Genomic DNA, 14,837 nt, shown 5'->3' with positions numbered 1-14,837 from the left:
TTTAAAAAGGTCATATATTTCATCCCATGGATCAATTTCTAAATCATGATTAGGGGTGTCAATGTGGGACAACTCATCTCATTGTGGGTTGTAATTTTTGAGAGCCTTTTGCAGGTTGGTCTCCGAAGTTTACGAGTAAAAATTCAACTCTAACCCGCATTATACAGGTTTGTGGGGCCCACAAGCTAGCCTGTGAGGCCTGCATTATATTTTTGCAGGCCAAAAATTTTAGGTCATAACCCAGAAATCAGCTTTACCGCGGAGCGGTTTAGGACTGGTCGACTGGCTTCCACCCGCTTTGACACCCCTAATTATGAGGTTATATTATGGACTAGGGTCTATCTTGCGTTGTGGACCCTAGTTTAAAAATTATGTTTGCAGTTAGCATGTTATGTGCTTGTAGTTATTTGTAAATAAATTGAAAACACATAATATGTTAACTATAGGCAAATAATATGTTAACTACAAACACATAATATATAGTTAATATATTATGTGTAAGTAACATATTATGCGTATGTAGTTAACAAATTATGTACCATTTGCAGGCACATAATGTAGTTAACAAATAATTATGCCTTCAATTTATTTACTGGCACATAATTTATTAACTAAAAATACATAATATGTTAACTGCAAACACACAATTTAAATGTCATTTTGAACCATTATCCACAATACAAGGTGAATTCTGATCCATGGTATGATTTGCCGGGTTATATAATTAGGTTAAGAATTATTAGCTCAAAAATTCAAATATTATATGTTGTGATAATTAAATTTTAATTTTGACAATTTAATACAAAAGTATTAAAATTTTGTATCATAATCTTTGACTTATGATGCATGAAAACTTTTTTTTTTTTTTGAAAACTGCATGAGAACTTTTTAAAATGTGTATTTTCATATTCTATGCATGTTTTTACACAATAAGTTCACTTGAAGTGTTTTCAAAAAAAAAAAAAAAATGTTCACTTGAAGTAGTTCCGAAATGTTTCAAGACAATTTTCATTGTTAAAACAATTCCATGGTGCATTATTAAAAAAATGTGTCTTTTTTGGAAATGTTTCAGGGTCTAATTGATAAAATTTATTATCATTAGAAACAATATATATAATTATATATATACACACACACTTATGAAGCGTTTGGTTCAAAAAATAAAAATAAAGAAAATATAATATAATTCCAAGAAGAGTATTTGATCCAACAAGAAAATAAAATTAATAGAACAGAAATACTATTCCACTGTTTAATTCATAAAAGAAATAAATAACAGAATAAATTTATTTCACAGAATGTTATTCTATTCCTAATATATTCCACGAAGCAAACGTCACCTAATAATTGTGTATTACTTTTAACTATGGAATTCATAAACAATTAGTATAAAAAGTAATTCCAAATATACTTTTACATTTTTATATTTGCATGTTCCATTTATCCTATGAAAAATATATCTAATTATACTATTTAACTTAGAAAAAGTTCAATATACCCCAACCTTATACCATAAAAGGGTTCACAGTGCACTGTGAATCCTGGTGCATGTGTATGTGTTTTATGTTGTGAGTTTTTGTATTTTGTGTTATGAAATTTTGTACTTTAAGAGTATGAATTTTGTATTTGAAACAAATTAGTAATTGTGTCTTTTGTTATAAATTTATGTGTCTTGTGTTGTGAACTTTTGTGCTTATAAACACAAATTATGTACCTAAATCAGATTTGATAAATAAATAAATATATAACATGTGTATGTGTCTTGTATTGTGATTTTTTGTGTCTTGTGTTATGAAATTATGTATCTTACGAGTATGAATTTTGTACCTTGTCGTTTTGATCCAAGATCCATAATGTTATGTGGACCTAGTCCATTATACAAATTGCCCCATCTACCCCACCCAACTATGTTGACTATTAGTTGGCATATAAATTACTTAAAAGATTATACTTCAATATTCACTTCTTCTTTTTTTTTTTTTTTTTTTTTTTTTTTTTTTTTTATGTGGATGCAAAGGAATGGATTTTTAAACAACTAATATATATCTCTTGATAGACAACTTAGCAAGGTCAAATTAGATCTTTCTTATGTTAATAGTAAGATAGGATATAATCATCACATGCTACAAAATATTTGTATACCATTGTCATAAGTTTAAAAAAAATAGATTTAAAAAAAAAATCAATATGTCATTAGGTGAATAACAAATTTGACCATCTTATGGTATACTTTTAATTAGTTATCTTCCTACAGATTTTATTGACTAAAATGTTAGGTTTAAAAAAAATTAAAAAAAAAACCTGCAATGCATGGAAGATATTATATTAAAATAAATTTGAATAACAAATTATAAAGATTGATTGATATTTGAAAACAATATTGGATTATGATAATGGTGTAAAATCATATATTACAAATTCTAGAATTTTGTTATATACAATTTTCATATAATCTAATATAAAATAGTAATTTTTTTTTTTGTCTCTGAACTATATAGAAATAACACATTTCTTCTATCAATTATACCGTTACCATTTTTAATTTTTCAATTATTTATGAAATGATTGTTTTAACCGCCCAATCCTAATTGAACAAAAAGATGAGGAAAAACTACTTAGCAAACAATTCAGGACAAAAAGTGAAAACATATATAAATGAGGGACAAAACGTTCTATTTTCCAATAACAAAGAGAGAATGCAAGAGATATATATAGAGAGAAAGAGAGATGATCATATTATTCATCTTATTATGAAGTCTAAAGGATGAAAAAGTTTACAAGAATATTTTTTTTTTAATAGTAATATCCACTATTTATTTATTTACAATAAAAGTATGTTTTTTTTAAAAGGACAATAAAAGTATGTTAATTTCACTTCTTTATTAATTCAACTATTTGCATTAAACATTTTCCGATCGATTTCATGATTTAATCACATTTAAAAAAAAAAAAATTGGTAATTTACTTGGCTCTCATCTCTTTTTATCCATATCTAGTCTAGATATAAGGCTCTATAAGCAAACTTAGTAGTTGAAGTTTAATGTTGAAAGCTAATAAACTAGATTATTAGAATTAGCCAATTATCATGTAGTGTGATGTTATCCCAGTTAGCATTCAAAATGAGTAGTTATAGGTTTGGACCCCGGTAAAGAATCATGAGTATTAAAAAAAATATTAATAGATTAATTAAATCATTCTATATATTTAATTTAAAATTAATTAGATGACATAATATTATAGTGTTGTAATATATTTTTGAAGTTCACATAATAAAATAGATATATGATGTAATATATAAGTTGGTTTTAATATTCAAATGTGTTAATACATTAATATAATGGTCCTTTGAGTATTTGAGTGTTACCACCAAATTCTTGAGTATAAAATGATTAGCAAACTTTTTTCGAGTATAAAAAAAATGACAACTTGTAGTCTTCTGTTAGAAAAGACGTTAAATTGAAGGGTAAACGTATTATTTCCTACATATCTTCATATATTTAACCTAAAGACATATATGCAAGAAACAAATTAACTGCAAATCTTTAAAAAAGGAATAAGAGTCAAATAGACCATCGAACTATACCCAAACACTCAACGTCCCCTCCCCACCTTTGTCTCTGCCAAAGATTAAGAACATGACTTTGTCTCCAGTTGTAGACGAATAATGTTCTTCCTCTTCAGATTAGAGATGAAGACTATTTCTTTTTCCCCCTATCGGAGACAAAGAGATCTTTTCGTCTCCATACTAGAGACGAGGAACCTTCTTTGTCTCTGACCTGGAGACGAAAGCGGTAAGGGGAAGGGTTTTTAGTTTTTATTTTATTTAAAATTATTAAAATAAATATAAAATATATTTTTTTAATAATGTAACCTCTATGTCAGCAAATATCGAGTAAACAAGTCATTTTAGATTCAATTGCATTACTTTCTATTTTTTAGGGATCCAATTACATTTTTTAAGTCGAATAGCCCAATTGCAATTCGATGGCCTGTATGACCCTTATTCCAAATTATTAAAATAAATTTTAAAAATTATATTATTGAAAAGGTAGACATCACGTCAACAAAGACCAGATAAACATACCATTTTAGGTTCAATTAAAGTTTTGCGTGTTATTTGATGACATATTTGACCCTTTTGTTTGTGTGTTGTAATAATTATAAAATTGACCACATGTTTTCTTTTTACTAAAACTTTCCAATCATTGATGAACCTTGATGGGTAGTTGAAATCAATTCTCACTTTCACAAGACGATCATATTCTCATTTATGAGTTCAATAAATTATAAAGGCCGGCCTTGTGGTCGAGTGACATAGTTGTGACTTTTCAAGTGAGAGGTCTCAGATTTGAATCACAGTGTGGGGTATGGACTCTTTGTACTTCAGTAGGTTGAGAAAATATGTCTGAACATATATTACGTTGTAACATAGTCAATAGTACTAAAAAAAAAAAAAATTATACTTACAAAAATGTTTTTGAAATATTTTTATAGAAGTTACTCTATATATCCATTTTACCTATTTTGTTTTACACCAATTTTTTTAACCTATTTTGTTTATTATTCATTTGTCAAACCAGCATTTTTTTTCTTTGCTAATTTTCTTATAATTTATAAATATAATTTTAAAAATACTTTTAATGTAGTTTCTAAATATAAAAATTTATATACTAACACAAATTTTATATTATAAAAAATTGAAATGTAAATAACTTTTAATCAAGTCTCGTTAATCGAATCATACACAAAACAGAGGGGTATATTATTATAGGAAAAATAATATGTTCATAATTAATATAATAATATTTGTATACTAGTGAATCCTTGTTAAATAATAATAATAATAATAATAATAATAATAATAATAATAAAATAATAATAATAATAATGGAGATCTAATATCTTAGTTAGAACTGAGAATGAAGAAGAGTTAGGTTTTAATGGGGATGTATATATGGTGTTATTTTTGTAAAGTAATAAGGATAGAAGTAAAATAAGTAATGAAATGTCACCGTCTTATTTGAAATGCTCTGAGAAATAGTGTTTCAAAATAAGTTATTTTTTTAAAGTCTCATCATATTTTTTATCTAACAAAGCTTATACGCTTTATAGCTGATTACTAGCTTAAAATTAAATAAGTTATAAGTTTTCAAATAAGTTCTGCTAAAGAGAACCTAAATCTAAATAAAAATTATATGAATAGCAATGATGGTAAATTTCAAATAGCTAGGAATTAAAAATGTATTGGTGTAATCAATTTCAGTCATAGTTCGTACCGTGCTTATAATTTCTCGTATACTTCCAAGTTCTTTCCAATTGTACATGTTTTACAAACTTTTCCCTGTTAAAAAAAAAAAATTCTATGCTTAGAAATTCTTTCAAATTTTATAATTTTGTGTTCATTATATATTGATTATTATTTTGATTATTCTTATATTTGTATAATGTTATTTCGTTTTTCACATTTGGCATTTCTTATTTCCACAAAGCGTACGTGATATTTAACTAGTATCTATATATTTGCCATTCTCTTTCATTTTTTTTTTTTTTTTTTTGAAGGCTCTCTTTCATTTTGTTAGTATAAAAATATGTGATAATTTTTACATTTTAAATTTAAAAAGAGGGGTTGAACACTCATTCATAAAGGTTAAAAAAATATTTAAAAAAAAAAACTAATTTGATGTTATTCAATTCACCCATTTTATCCTTTATTTCTTTTAAATGAGAAATTCTGCAAAGGGGATCTTTACAATATAATTTTTGGCATTAAAAATAATAAGAGATGGATAGATTTTGGCCATGTTTGGTAACATGGTTAATTTATCAGTCAATTTTGACTTATTTGACCAATATTAGTTGTTTGACTTGATTAAACAACCAATATAAGTGTTTGATTAATTAGTTTTTTTATAACAGTTTAGTGCTCTAAAACGTGAAAATACAAAAAGTTGTTCAAAACAGCTTTTTCGATTAGCTTTTTGAAAAGTCATTTTGCATATAAGCATCTATCAGCTAACATCTAATTTACCAAACATATTTCTGCAATTAGTTAATGCTATGAACTAGTCAAACTCACTACCCAATCAACTAACAACTATCAACTTACAGCTATTTATCAAACACCCCTTTATAAATTAATAAAATTAAAAGAATGAATTTAATTTTATAAAATTACAAAAGTATACCACATATCTTACTAAGTTTTTGTATACGACGTACTATCCCTTTTTTTTTTTTTTTTTTTTTTTTACTATCCGTTATTGTTATGCACAATCCATACACATATATTTGTATACACACACGACCTCTATTGTATAGACTCGAATCCTTATCATATGAATAATTGTAAAAGCTCACATGGGTAATTCAATTGGTCACATTAGTAAAATTTTAGAACAATGATTCGAGATCGAGTCTCATCAGTGATAGTGTGAGAACAATATCTCAAAGTATCATTGGGATTGAAAATTCAACCTTTTGAGAACAATGAATAATTGAACTAACAATGTCGTTTGGATACCACTTGTTCCTCTCATTAACTCTTAATTATTTGTATGAGAATACTTAAGAAAGAAGAATAATGCATATTGAAATATTTGGAACATGAAGAGTATCTGCCATTTTTGTTGCAAATCCTCTCTATTCTATGTACCAACTCCCAAATCATTAATATATATCCACTTAAGACTTTCAAATTATAAATTTAAAAACATTAAGGATATCAACGACGTGATGAATTATGACTTTTATTATTCATGTGATTCTATTTTAATTAATTAATTAATTAATTTTATCGATAAACAAATATTATATTCCTCTTTACCAATAATTGTGTGTGAAACTAGATAAGAATAATCAAACAAGCAAGCATATATATTTTTCATATACAAACACAGCCGACAATGACAATAATGTAGCTGTCCTCATCTTATAAATTATGAATTGAGAATATTGTACTTTCTCAAACTTTAATACGGACAAAATTTGATTAATTGCCCTCTTCTCCCCCTCTGTGTTTTTTATTCAATGTTCCCAAGAATAATTCCCTATCATATCATTTCCAGATTAAAGAAAACTAATGCCCCCTTATTATTATTTTAGATTAAATGTTATCAATGTACCGCACTTAAATTTAAAATTTATATAAATGACTTTTTCTCCCTGATTTATAAAAACATTTCCATCGGTGATTTTTGCTCAAGTTTTTATAAGATCTTAGCTGAAGTGAAAGAAAGAGAATAAGGAGAGAGGAAAGGATTGAAATCTTTCTCCAAGAAGTGATTTTTAGTCTTTAATTATTTGAAATGAACCCCACCAAATAGAAACGTAGAAAAAGGAAGTAAATAAATAGCCAAGAAATAAGACTAAAAAAAAAACAAAAAAACTTTTAGGAATATAATCTCATCAAAACTACTAGTTTTACAAATTAGCTCAAATTACCCACCAAATTAAAGATTCATTCTTTCTTTAATATGATTATTCCATATATCATCTAGAGTTAATAACGTGTTTTAATCATTCATATGACTAAAACATTTATTTGAACAATTTAAACTCATTGAATTTATACAAACTACGAAATTCTTAATTTAAGAACTAAATATACAACTAACAAACTAGTTAACTGCCAAAGGCCTTATGGTTAAGTAGCATAGCTGTGGATTCTCAAATGAGAGGTCTCAGGTTTGAACTCCAATGTGGGACATTGACTCTTTGTGCTTCAGTAGGTTGAGATGTAAATTTGTATAATTGACTAATGCTGAATGCATTTTTGTGTTTTGTAGAATTTTGGGTTGAATTGAAGGCCCGCATTTGGACAAGAATTGGAGCGTAATTGAAAGGAAATCCTACCATGGTAGTTGTACGTTGAACAACCAGAAATACAATATATTCAAAGAGTTGTATGCAGAGATCTACAATCGTGGAACCAAAAGTGGAAAGAGTTCAGAAAGTTGTACGCCAAATTCCACGAGCGTGATTTAATATCCCAGCGTTGTACGCCGGGAACCACGATCGTGGATCGCGTCGTACAATTCTGGGTGCAGAGTATTTAAAGGCTTTAATGATTCGACCTTGGAAGTGAATTAGACTAGACTTCATTTCATTCCTAGCTACAACTTGAAACTCTTATTAGTTCTAGAGAGATAAAGTTTGAGGGTTGAATGTAAATTGACAACTTGCACCAAATCTTGGAGCTCTTTTCTTGAAAGCTAGATTGAAGAATTGTGATTGCGGATTGTTAATTGTGATTGAAGCTAATTTTTCCCTACATGTTCTCACTTCTAATCTCCATTGTTTCTCTTCATCTATTTGCTCAATCATGATTTCAATTCATAAGTCCATGAGTAGATAGATTCTTAGGAATTGGATTAGGCTTTCTTTGTGATTATGCATTCTTGATCTTCATTGATTTTAAGAATTGAAATTGATTCATTGATTGAATGAGTTTCTTTGTTGGAAGTGAATTTTGTATTAATTCTTGCATGGTGATGGCTACAACATGTTAGGAGTTTAGGAAATATGTGTTGTCCACAAGAGATTGGGACTTCACATGAGTCTCTTCACTTACAATTTCCATCTCTTATCGAAATGTGGAGTCCAGAAGAAGATATGTAGACAGGATGTATGTGCGAAAAAAATACTTTAGGCAATTAAAGTCACTACAAAAGTAGAACTCAAATTGCTTAATAGGCTAATGACCGTAGCAGGCTTAGCACTTTTAAAAATGTCTTCCAAAGGACCAATCAATGCATCATTTCCATTATTCCCACTTTAGACTTCCCAAATGCATGCGCAAAGAAAGCTTGATCCAATTCCATTCATTTCAATTGATTTTTTTTTTTTACTTGCTTGTATTCGCTTCACCTTGGTGAAATTGCTACTTGATGATTTTTCTTATGTTTGCTGAACCTAACTTCTTAACGTCTTTGCATCGCTTGTAAGTAACCGCACTTTACTCCCTCTAAGTTGTCATCCTTATGAGAACGACATTCTCGGAGTATTCCTATTATCTACCCTACTTTCCATCCACCACTATAATACACACTTGTCAAGGCACGTAATGAGGAGTCGTTATTGCATGAACCATGATCCACACAGTTGTGTGGACCACAAATAAAAAAGTACATTATTTGTGTACATAAAGTACATTATTTGAATATTCAAAGTATATTATTTTGGATACTATCAAATAATGTACATTCAGTATACAAATAATGTATTTTTAGTATATTAAAAATATATCTTGAATTCAAAAAGAATACTTTGAGTATTGAAAATATATTAGTTTGTACACTATTAAATAATGTACAATCAGTACACAGATAATGTACTTTTAGTATATTAAAAATATACATTATATTCATCATCCAAAAAAAAAATTTGTCATAATTTAACCAATAATCATAGAAATGGAAACGTAAAATCACTACCCTTATTTCATTGTAGTCTGGTGAAATTTGAAAGCCTTTTTTCTCCCTTTCTTTCTTTAGGTATTTTCCCTCTAGTCTTTCACTGTAATATTTTCCAAATGATAGTAGGAAAGTCACGTACAATTAAATTCCAAAACTTATTTTGGAATTATGACCTAATAAATAATTGTCCTTAATACTTTTAATTTAAAAAATTGATAATTAGGCATTAAAGCCTTATTTGATAGCTATAATAGCAATCGTTATGCCATGGACCTGGGTCCACCTTGCAAGGTTGATCCGGGTTAAAATACACAATTTATATACTGAACGTTCATAATTTACATACTCAATGTTCACAATTCAAATTATGAACATTTAATATGTAAATTGTGAACAATTTGTATATAAAAATTATTAATATTTAATATTTAAATTGTGAACATTTTAAATTGTGTATTTATATATTTTTAGACCGGAATTCACAGAATAATTTGCCCCATAACATAACAGATAAGGGAATAAAACGCAAATTATGCCATGGAATCGTGTTCACCGAGAATGGTGAACACAAGGCAAAACGACGTCGTTTTTAGGCAAAAAAAAAAAAGAATTTTGCGGATGTGGAGTTAACGGCGCGCGTTTGATCAAATTATGAATTTTCTGTTATGAGATTATGAATTTTATGAAAATTCATAATCTCATAACAGAAAATTCATAATCGCATAACAGAAAATTCATAATCTCACAACTGAAAATTCATAATCTCATAACAGAAAATTCATAATCTTATAACAGAAAATTCATAATCTCATGGTTCCAAAGTGAATGTGTAGGCATGGTTCCAAAGTGAATGTGCAGGCATGGATTCATAATTTATGAATGTCCGTGATTTCGGACGGGAATATGTAGGCATGGTTCCAAAGTGAATGTGCAGGCATGAATTCATAATTTATGAATGTCCGAAATTATGAATGTAATGAAAATTCATAATCTCATAACAGAAAATTCATAATCTCATAACAGAAAATTCATAATCGCATAACAGAAAATTCATAATCTCATAACTGAAAATTCATAATCTTATAACAGAAAATTCATAATCTCATGATTCCAAAGTGAATGTGTAGGCATGGTTCCAAAGTGAATGTGCAGGCATGGATTCATAATTTATGAATGTCCATGATTTCGGACGGGAATGTGTAGGCATGGTTCCAAAGTGAATGTGCAGGCATGAATTCATAATTTATGAATGTCTGAAATTTTTGTTCACCTCAAATTAAAGTGAAACCGCAAAATGTGAAAATAAAGAAGAAAAGTCACGGAATTAATTAAAAAAATAAAATAAAATAACGGTGTACTAACACCGTTGGAACCGTGTTCACCGTGAATGGTGAACACGGTTACATGGCATAACGTCCCGGAATAAAACTCCCAGGACTGGGCCTATTTCATTCCCATCAGGCCAATGGCCTATCAGCTAAAACAATTAGGCTTTATTGGATCAGGCCATATAAGTAGAATATAATGAAAATATTCTAAAATTCTTGAATCAATATGGTCCACACAGCTGTGTGAACCACAACAAATACATTATTTATGTATATAAAGTACATTATTTGACTATTGAATGCACATTATCTGATAGTTGAAGGACCATAGATGGTTAATTTGGACAACGGATGGAAACAATTTAAAAGTCAAAGAAAATATCTGTTCAAATATACTTTCTCAACCTATTGAAACACAAAGAGCCAACAAACACCTCTACTAAGGTTCGATCTCATGACCTCCCATATAAGAGAAGATACTACATGTCATCTGAGCACAAATTGTTTCACTTATTAACTCTTCGTTTAATTATTAGGAAAACTATAAGCCTCAGGGTATAAACACTTTAATTTGAGATCAAAATTGTTATCAAATTTCTAAAATTGTATACAATGAAAATATGTTAACAATGAATCTAAATAGAGATATCACCTTTTTCTTAAAATGACTCTATTGAGTTAACACCGCCTCCATTGAAACTTGATCTTATGATCTTCCATATGAGAAAATCATTGCATACCATCTGAGCACAAGGTGCTTAGCATGTAATGACTAAAATAGAGATATCACCTTAATTGAATTCAACTAAGGGTGTGTTTGGAAATCAAGAAATGACTTCTGGAAAATGATTTTTTTTTAAATGAGTCATTTTTCAGAAAATATTTTCATTTTCAGTGTTTGATTGCATTCTAGAAAATTGTATTTGTGTGTTTGGTTCATTTTCCAGAAAATGATATTATACATTTTAATTGTATAATAAAAAAATCAAAATAACCCTAATCTCAAATCTCAAATCTCAAATCTCAAATTTCAATTTTCAATTTTCTCAATCTCAATCTTCTCAAATCTCAGTTTCTCAATCTCAATCTCAAATCTCACCCTCACTATGCTAGCACCACACCACCATTGCCTCCACCGTTGGCTAATCAATTGCTTCAGCTTCACAGCTTGGGCGACAGGCGACAGCAGATAGCAGCCAGAGCTCCACCACTCCTTACCTCGATCGTCGTTTCTCCTCCAACGACACAACTCCTCACCTCCATCGTTGTTTCTCCTCTAACGGTACAGCTTTGTCGCCTTCACCACCATTTCTCCTCCAGCAACATAGCAGCCAGTGACCATCACCGCCACTCGGATTTGTTGTTTCGGCAACTGAGAAAGAGCGACCAGCGACGTCGGGCTACACTGTTGGCTAATTGGTTGCTGGACGACGGTGGTTGTGGTTGTGCCTTGTAGATGATTGGCAGCTAGACGATGGGCTACACATCCAGGAAGGAGCGAAGTCAAGGAATGGAAAATGACTTCCACAAAAATGAGGGGAAGTCATTTTCCAGGAAAACGTGTATATTTTTCATTGACCAAACCTTTATTTTCCATTGACTTTAATTTTCCACCCTCTACCAAACCCAATAAACCAGGAAAATGATTTCTAGAAATTATTTTCCGAGTTTCCACACCTTAAGTCAAAGTACAATGAGCATAAAATTGAAAACATAATTATAAAGATAACAAAGTTTTATCTAATATCCCCATAAGCTTCACATGACAGAAGAAAACATTAGATGCCAAACCTTTGATCAATGGATTAGCAGCCATAACTATCAAGTATTTCAATTCCTTATGCTTAGCACCCTTAGAATACTTGTCATTTTTAGAGAAGAATATTTTTGTAGATTTATCACAACAAATTCTCAATGGCTTAGCAACACTATCAACCACTCTAAGCCCTGAGATAAAATTCCACAACCACAATCTATGAACTGAGGCTTCAAAGCATATCATAAATTCAGCCTCCATAGTGGAAGTAGCAATGACTAACTGATTCGCACTCTTCCATGAACTGTTCCTCCAGCTAGTAAACAAATAGCCAAGCATGGATTTCTTAATGCCCATGCACCCAACATCATCTATATTTGAATAACCAATCACTTCAAGTTGATCGGACTAATGTAAGCATGTGACCTTTTGTGCCTTAAAGATACCTTAGAACCTTCTTGTAGCTTTCCAGTGTTTTATGCTGAGGATTACTTAGATATCAACACAACATCCCAACACCAAAGCTAATATTTGGTCGAGTATAAATTTGTAAACATCCCAAACAACCATCCATTGTTTTTAAGGTATACTTTCCATCTGCTTTTGCTAACAAGTTAATTTTTGGGACATTGCATCAAACTGAACTTTTCCCTTTTTTTTTTTTTTGCATTAGAACCACTCCTAGAGAACATTTCTTCATTCTAAATCTTTTTAAGATTTTATTAATGTATCATTTCTGACATAATCATAACAACCATTGTGATCTATCTCGGAATATTTCTATTCCAATCACATAGGATGCCTCATCCATATTATTCTTTTCAAAATTCTTAGAAAGAAGGACTTTGACATCATTTAGCATGGCCCTATATAAGATTAAAATAGCAAACTTACTCATATCGACTTTCATGTAGATGCACCGATTAACAAGGTTCCAGACTTTGTTATCATTTATTGACTTAACTCATATTTCATGGCATCTAACCATTTTTCAGATCTGTCACTCTCAATAACTTGTTTGAAAGAGATTATATCTTCATAAAAAGGCTCAAATCACGGTCTTATTTAGCATAATACACCACGCAATCATTAGGAATGGCTCGGAGGTCTTCAATCCCTTGTAGACTTCCATAATGTCATTTCCTCTTATGGTTCACTAATCTCTTGTTAAACCATGATTTGCTCAATTAAGTTCATTGGTCACAAAATCTTCATATGAGTTTTGGACATTATCATGTTGTTACGGTATGTTATAAGATGAAGATGGTAATGCAACAATAGAAACTACATCGTGTGGAGAATTTCATTTAAAAGAATTTCTTCACGAATTTCTCAAATGTCCACTTTTTGTGGTTCCCCACTTCCATTAATTTGACCATTTTCAATGAATCGAACATTTTCAATTTTTACGATTCTCATATTGTGATTAGGACAATAAGCATATACCCATTAGACTTTTCTGGATAGTCAATGAAAAAGTCACTAGCTGTCATGGGTCAAGTTGATTCTCATGTAGATTGTACAACCTTACTTCTGCTTGGCAACCCAAGACACATGAAAATGTCTTAAACTTGGTTTCCTTCTTGTCCATAGTTCATATGGTGTCTTATATATGAACTACCTTACTAGGAACCTGATTTAGCAAATATGCTACGGTCCTTAACGTGTACATCCACAATGAAGAAGTTAAGGTACAATTACTTACCATGTTCCTAACGATATCCATAATAGTACGATTATGCATTTCTACCACACCATTTCGTTGTGGTGTTCTAGGCATTGCATACTATGCACAAATGTCCCTACTTTCAAAGAACATTGCAAAAGGACTTGGACATTGTCCCTTTTTATCAGACCTACCATAGTATTCACTACATCTATATCTCACCTCACAATTTTAACTTTTCTATCTAAATTGTCTTTCCACCTCATTAATGAACACTTCTAGATGAGCATGGAGACTTACAAATAGTAGATATATATATATATAAGCATATTGTAAATAGTAATCTATAAAGGTGATGAAATACCTTATGCTACTCCAAGAAAGAATGTTGAAATCCCCACAAATATCAGCGTGAAATATTTCAAACAACCCACTACTCATTGTGGCAGGCTTCTTGGTTGTGTGCTTAATTAGTTTGTTTTTCCCTAATACAATCCAGACACATTCCAGTCACTAAAATCCAAAGTATGAAGGAATTTGTTCTTCTCCAACCTTACTAACCTTTCTTTAGATATGACTTAGGTGTTTATGCCGCAAATAAACATTTTTTTTTACCCTTTTTCTCATTTAATTTTATATAAAGTTTAGGGCTTATTTGATCCTTTTCTTATTTA

This window comes from Ipomoea nil, unplaced genomic scaffold (genome assembly GCF_001879475.1).
Source record: "Ipomoea nil cultivar Tokyo-kokei standard unplaced genomic scaffold, Asagao_1.1 scaffold0642, whole genome shotgun sequence".
Classification (NCBI taxonomy): Eukaryota; Viridiplantae; Streptophyta; class Magnoliopsida; order Solanales; family Convolvulaceae; genus Ipomoea; species Ipomoea nil.
This window is presented reverse-complemented; position numbering follows the sequence as displayed.